General features: G+C 44.9%; 1 protein-coding gene across 2 annotated transcripts in view; it reads left to right on the forward strand.

Moving 5' to 3' along the window:
* The window catches only part of LOC110492210 (plexin-A1), a 306,350-nt gene that overhangs the window by 257,014 nt on the left and 41,836 nt on the right, over window positions 1-7,500 (forward strand). The window lies entirely within an intron of this gene.

The raw sequence follows: 7,500 nt of genomic DNA on the forward strand, positions 1-7,500 counted from the left end.
GGACCTAGTGAATGACCTGCAGAGAGCTGGGACCAAAGTAACAAAGCCTACCATCAGTAACACACTACGCCGCCAGGGACTCAAATCCTGCCATGCCAGACGTGTCCCCCTGCTTAAGCCAGTACATGTCCAGGCCTGTCTGAAGTTTGCTAGAGAGCATTTGTATGATCCAGAAGAAGATTGGGAGAATGTCATATGGTCAGATGAAACCAAAATATAACTTTTTGGTAAAAACTCAACTCGTTGTGTTTGGAGGACAAAGAATGCTGAGTTGCATCCAAAGAACACCATACCTACTGTGAAGCATGGGGGTGGAAACATCATGCTTTGGGGCTGTTTTTCTACAAAGGGACCAGGACGACTGATCCGTGTAAAGGAAAGAATGAATGGGGCCATGTATCGTGAGATTTTGAGTGAAAACCTCCTTCCATCAGCAAGGGCATTGAATATGAAACGTGTCTGGGTCTTTCAGCATGACAATGATCCCAAACACACCGCCCGGGCAACGAAGGAGGGGCTTCGTAAGAAGCATTTCAAGGTCCTGCAGTGGCCTAACCAGTCTCCAGATCTCAACCCCATAGAAAATCTTTGGAGGGAGTTGAAAGTCCGTGTTGCCCAGCAACAGCCCCAAAACATCACTGCTCTAGAGGAGATCTGCATGGAGAAATGGGCCAAAATACCAGCAACAGTGTGTGAAAACCTTGTGAAGACTTACAGAAAACGTTTGACCTCTGTCATTGCCAACAAAGGGTAAATAACAAAGTATCGAGATAAACTTTTGATATTGACCAAATACTTATTTTCCACCATAATTTGCAAATAAATTCATTAAAACCCTACAATGTGATTTTCTGGATTTTTTATTCTAATTTTGTCTGTCATAGTTGAAGTGTACCTATGATGAAAATTACAGGCCTCGCTCATCTTTTTAAGTGGGAGAACTTGCACAATTGGTGGCTGACTAAATACTTTTTTGCCCCACTGTATTGAAGAGGGTGGGGCTTAAGCTGCATCCCTGTCTCACCTCACGACCCTGTGTGAAGAAATTAGTGTGTTTTTTGCAAATTTTAACCGCACACTTGTTGTTTGTGTACATGGATTTTATAATGTCATATGTTTTACCCCCAACACCACTTTATATCAGTTTGTATAGCAGACCCTCTTGCCAAATTGAGTCAAAGTTTTTTTTTTTTATCAACAAAGCATGAGAAGACTTTGCCTTTGTTTTGGTTTGTTTGGTTGTCAATTAGGGTGTGCAGGGTGAATACATGGTCTGTTGTACGGTAATTTGGTAAAAAGCCAATTTGACATTTGCTCAGTACATTGTTTTCATTGAGGAAATGTGCGAGTCTGCTGTTAATGATAATGCAGAGGATTTTCCCAAGGTTACAGTTGACGCATATTCCACGGTAGTTGTTGGGGTCAAACTTGTCTCCACTTTTGTGGATTGGGATGATCAGTCCTTGGTTCCAAATATTGTGGAAGATGCCAGAGCTAAGGATGATGTTAAAGAGTTTTAGTATAGCCAATTGGAAATTGTTGTCTGTATATTTGATCATTTCATTAAGGATACCATCAACACCACAGGCCTTTTTGGGTTGGAGGGTTTTTATTTTGTCCTGTAACTCATTCAAGGTAATTGGAGAATCCAGTGGGTTCTGGTAGTCTTTAATAGTTGATTCTAAGATTTGTATTTGATCATGTATATGTTTTTTCTCTTTATTCTTTGTTATAGAGCCAAAAAGATTGGAGAAGTGGTTTACCCAAACATTTTGGATAGATAATTCTTCGTGTTGTTGTTTGTTTAGTGTTTTCCAATTTTCCCAGAAGTGGTTAGAGTCTATGGATTCTTCAATTACATTGAGCTTATTTCTGACGTGCTGTTCCTTCTTTTTCCGTAGTGTATTTCTGTATTGTTTTAGTGATTCAACATAGTGAAGGTGTAGACTCAGGTTTTCCAGGTCTCTATGTTTTTGGTTGGACAGGTTTCTCAATTTCTTTCTTAGATTTTTGCATTCTTCATCAAACCATTTGTCATTGTTGTTCATTTTCTTCGGTTTTCTATTTGAGACTTTTAGATTTGATAGGGAAGCTGAGAGGTCAAATATACTGTCAAGTTTACACCTTCCCTATTACAGTGGAACGTTTTACCCAGGAAATTGTCTAAAAGGGATTGAATTTGTTGTTGCCTAATTGTTTTTTGGTAGGTTTCCAAACTGCATTCCTTCCATCTATAGCATTTCTTAATGTTACTCTTTTCCTTTGGCTTTGATGCCTCATGATTGAGTATTGCTCTGTTCAAGTAGACTGTGATTTTGCTGTGGTCTGATAGGGGTGTCAGTGGGCTGACTGGGAACGCTCTGAGAGACTCTGACTCATAGGAGTCCCCTCGAAGCCTACTATTGACTATGTACATACCCAGCGTGCGACAGAGCTGCAGGAGTTGTGACCCGTTTTTGTTGGTTATGTTGTCATAGTTGTGCCTAGGGGGGCATATGTGGGAGGGAATGCTGTCACCTTTGTCCCCCTGTGTGCTGAGGGTGTCAGGTTCTTGTCCGGTTCTGGCATTTAGGTCGCCACAGACTAGTACATGTCCCTGGGCCTGGAAATGATTGATTTCCCCCTCCAGGATGGAGAAGCTGTCTTCATTAAAGTATGGGGATTCTAGTGGGGGGATATAGGTAGCACACAGGAGGACATTTTTCTCTGTTAAGATCATTTCCTTTAGAATTTCTAGCCAAATGTAAAATGTTCCTGTTTTGATTAATTTAATGGAGTGAGTTAGGTCTGCTCTATACCAAATTAGCATACCCCCTGAGTCCCTTCCCTGTTTCACACCTGGTAGTTTGGTGGATGGGACTACCAGCTCTCTGTAACCTAGAGGGCAACCAGTGAGTCCCGTCTCCTCTATACCAGTTTTCTTGCAGGATGACAATGTCTGTATTACCGATTTCTTTGGTGAAGTCCGGTTTCCTGCTCTTTAGGCCAAAGGCAGATGACCTCAGACCTTGGATATTCCAGGATGATATAGTGAAGGCTTTTTGTTCCATAAAGTGTCCAATGTTGTTGGTCGTGGTTTGGTCTCAGGCCAGTAAGTGTGAGCAGAGCCTGCTGAGCATCTGGTACATGCCATTGTCTTGGGCGTGTGTAAGAGTGGGGGTTGGGCCTGTTTGCCGCTCACTACCTGGGCTAATGTGGGACTTCCATGTTGAGGCCCTCTTTGCGGGGGTGGGGTACATGGGGTGGGCAGGAGTGGCATAGGTCTGAGGGGGCCTAAATGGGGTGTGGTCATGGTTGACGTGGGGGGGTGTTGATTGGTTGGGGTGGGGGTGTAGATGTGTCTGGGGGTGCTGTGGTCTGGATGTAAGTCCTCTTGGCGTGGGTCCTCTATGTGTAGGTCCAGGGGGGGGGGGGGGGGGTCCTGCAGGTCTTGGAGGGTGTCTCGCTGGTCTGGGTGGGGTGTCTATTGATCTGTTGCTCCTGTGTGAAGTGTTGGGGATACGTTTGAGAGCGTTGTCCTTTAGAGTCTGGGCAAAGGTGGGCACTGCTGCCTTGTAGAGGTGGACCTGGTCATAGTGGCTGTCCAGGGTGGAGTGGTGGGCCAGGAAAACATTTGGTTTTGAGGCACAGTCACGGGAAATACTTGCGTTTACCCGCTGTATTGTGGCAGGGTGGAAGTATTTTCGTGGTAGCAGGGTGGAGATAACCACTTGTGCGTTGGGGAAAGTAGAAGAAGCCTTTTCAATCACTCCCTTCAGTGCTGTGGCCACCCTTTCCTGCTGTGCTCTCAGGTCGTTTGTGCCTGTGTGTATTATGATGTGGCTAGGTAAGCCTAGTTGGTCCTCAGTTAGAAGGTCTAGGGCGCGCTGGGTGTTTGGACACCAGAGTTTAGACACACTGTGTTTGGGAAAAAAACAATTTTCTTCTATATATTTCCCATTTGATTTCGCTCTCGCTCTCTCTCTCTCGCTCTCTCTCGCTCTGTCTCGCTCTCTCTCTCTCTCTCGCTCTGTCTCGCTCTGTCTCGCTCTCTCTCTCTCGCTCTCTCTCTCGCTCTGTCTCTCTCGCTCTGTCTCTCTCGCTCTCACTCTCGCTCTCTCTCGCTCTCTCTCGCTCTCTCTCGCTCGCTCTCCCTCGCCCTCAGTCGCTCACTCGCTCTCTCTCACTCTCTCGCTCTCTTGCGCTTTCTCTCTCTCTCTTTCTCTCACTCTCTCTCGCGCTCTCGCTCTCTCGCTCTGTCTCTCTCACTCTCTCGCTCTGTCTCTCGCTCTGTCACTCTCACTCTTGTTCTCTCGCTCTCACTCGCTCTCTCGCTTTCTCACTCTCGCTCTCTCTCGCGCGCTCTCTCGCTCTCTCACGCTCTCTCTCGCTCTTTCTCACTCGCTCGCGCTCTCGCTCTCTCTCGCGCTCTCTCGCTCTCTCACTCTCTCGCGCTCTATCTCTCGCTCTCTCTCACTCTGTCTCGCTCTCTCTCACTCTCTCTCGCTCTCTCTCTCGCTCTCTCTCGCTCTGTCTCGCTCTCTCTCTCGCTCTCTCTCGCTTTCTCTCGCGCTCTCTCGCTCTCTCTCGCTCTCTCGCTCTGTCTCTCTCACTCTCGTTCTCTCGCTCTCGCTCTCGCTCTCTCTTGCTCTCTCTCTCTTGTTCTCAGTCGCTCTCTCGCTTTTTCTCACTCTCTCTCTCTCGCTTTCTCACTCTCGCTCTCTCTCTCGCGCACTCTCTCTCGCTCTCTCTTGCTCTCTCTCTCGCCCTCGCTCTCGCTCGCCCTCGCTCTCTCACTCTCGCTCTCTCTCTCTCTCTCGCTCTGAAATGCACCCTATGTTCATGAAAGCTCAGAGGCACCTGTTCTGTGATATGGTTGTAATAAACAGACGAGGACCTTGACTCTGTCCTTGTTAACACATTTGTGTTATTATGTTATGTCAACCTATACTAACGACAACTTCAACAACTCTCTGTCTCTTTTTCACAGTCTCCGTCTTTCTCTCTCTCTCCCCTCTCTCTTTCTCTCTCTCTCTCCCCTCTCTCTTTTTTTCTCTCTCCCTCCCTCTGTGTGTTTCTCTTTATTCATATGATGGGGATTGTGTGCGTCAGTATATTAGCAGGTGGATTAGCTTGTAATTTCATTTGGAATATTCAAGTATTTAACCAGGATTTTCCAGCTCTTTCTTTATTGCACTAGGAGCCCCAGAGTGGTGAAAGTAATTGAATTCTCTTTCTCTTCCTCCTCATTGTCTGTCAATAAGGAGCATCTCATGAATTTTGACTGACGTCTCGACTGCTAGTCGATACTCAGAGGGCCCAAACATCCCACCCTCCCTTTCCAATCCATCACAAACGGGTCTGAATGGGGAAGACAAAGCGTCAGAATGAGATGAGCCTACGTCTGATAAGGGGAGGGGAATACAGACTCCCCAGAGTCCCCCCCTAGTATCTCTCCCCCATAATAACTAACTAACTCTCCCTCTCTCTCTCCCTCTCCATCCCTCTCCACAGGCTGGTGTGTGTGTGTGTTTGTGTGTGTGTGTGTGTGTGCGTGTGCGTGTGCGTGTGCGTGTGTGTGTGTGTGTGTGTGTGTGTGTGTGTGTGTGTGTGTGTGTGTAAGCTGTCTCAGATAAATATTATATCAGAGTGAATGCTGGGAGGGAGCGGGAAGGGTGGGTGTTCCTGAGCGACTCATTATCTTTTTATCCTCCAACCCCCTTGTTAGAGAGCATCGCTGATTTGCTTTGACACTTCAGCATGTAAAATATACATCTGTTGTTCTGCTGCGTGTGTGTGAGAGTGGAGTCTTGTTTTATTCACATGACGAGGGGGATGTGAATAGAGAGAGAAGTGGATTGAGAGGGTTGTACAGAAGGTGAAGAGGTACAAGAGGTGGAGCTCAGCACATTGAGTTAGGGATTCTTCCGAGAATGATCTAGTATGTTTCCGCTGTGGCTAAGATACATCTCCAACAATCAGTACTTGTCCATGTTTCAATCCAAGTGGAACAATGTGGTATTCCACTGTATAAGTGGGCTCTCGTTTGTCCCTATGCACATGATCTTCCTCTCTGTATATATACAGTGTCTCTCTCTCTCTCTTTCTCTCTCTCTCTCTCTCTCTCTCTCTCTCTCTCTCAATATATATATACTGTATATATATATATACATTTGAAGTCGGAATTTTACATACACTTAGGTTGACTTAGGAGTCATTAAAACTAATTTTTCAACCACTCCACAAATTTCTTGTTAATTAACAAACTATAGTTTTGGCAAGTCGGTTAGGACATCTACTTTGTGCATGACACAAGCAATTTTTCCAACAATTGTTTACAGACAGATTATTTCACTTACAATTCACTGTATCACAATTCCAGTGGGTCAGAAGTTTACTAAGTTGACTGTGCCTTTAAACAGCTTGGGAAATTCCAGAAAATGATGTAATGGCTTTAGTAGCTTCTGAAAGGCTATTTGACATAATTTGAGTCAATTGGGGGTGTACCTGTGGATGTATTTGAAGGCCTACCTTCAAACTCAGTGCCTCTTTGCTTGACATCATGAGAAAATCAAAAGAAATCAGCCAAGACCTCAGAAAATAAATTGTAGACTTCCACAAGTCTGGTTCATCCTTGGGAGCAATTTTCAAACACCTGAAGGTACCACGTTCATCTGTACAAACAATAGTACGCAAGTATAAACACCATGGGACCACGCAGCCGTCATACAGCTCGGGAAGAAGACGCGTTCTGTCTCCTAGAAATGAACGTACTTTGGTGCAAAAAGTGCAAATCAATCCCAGAACAACAGCAAAGGACCTTGTGAAGATGCTGGAAGAAACAGGTACAAAAGTATCTATATATCCACAGTAAAACTAGTCCTATATCAACATAACCTGAAAGGCAGCTCAGCAAGGAAGAAGCCACTGCTCCAAAACCGCCATAAAAAAAGCAAGACTACGGTTTGCAACTGCACATGGGGACAAAGATCGTACTCTTTGGAGAAATGTCCTCTGGTCTGATGACACAAAAATAGAACTGTTTGGCCATAATGACCATCGTTATGTTTGGAGGAAAAGGGGGAGGCTTGCAAGCCAACTTATTGTGGGAAACTTGTTGAAGGCTACCCAAAACTTTCGACCCAAGTTCAACAATTGAAAGGCAATGCTACCAAATACTAATTGAGTGTATGTAAACTTCTGACCCACTGGGAATGTGATGAAAGAAATTCTGGCATTTCACATTCTTAAAATAAAGTGGTGATCCTAACTGACCTAAGACAGGGAATTGTTACCAGGATTAAATGTCAGGAATTGTGAAAACTGAGTTTAAATGTATTTGGCTAGGGTGTATGTAAACTTCTGATTTCAACTGTCTCTTTCTCTCTCTCTTTTTCTCTCTCTTTCTCTCTCTCGTTCTCTCTATCTCTGTCTCTCTCTTTCTCTCTCTGTCTCTCTTTCTTTCTCTTTCTTTCTCTATCTCTATCTCTGTTTCTCTCTCTTTCTCTCTCTCTCTCTATC

This window comes from Oncorhynchus mykiss, chromosome 16 (assembly GCF_057628025.1).
Source record: "Oncorhynchus mykiss isolate SJ-2025 chromosome 16, ASM5762802v1, whole genome shotgun sequence".
Lineage (NCBI taxonomy): Eukaryota > Metazoa > Chordata > Actinopteri > Salmoniformes > Salmonidae > Oncorhynchus > Oncorhynchus mykiss.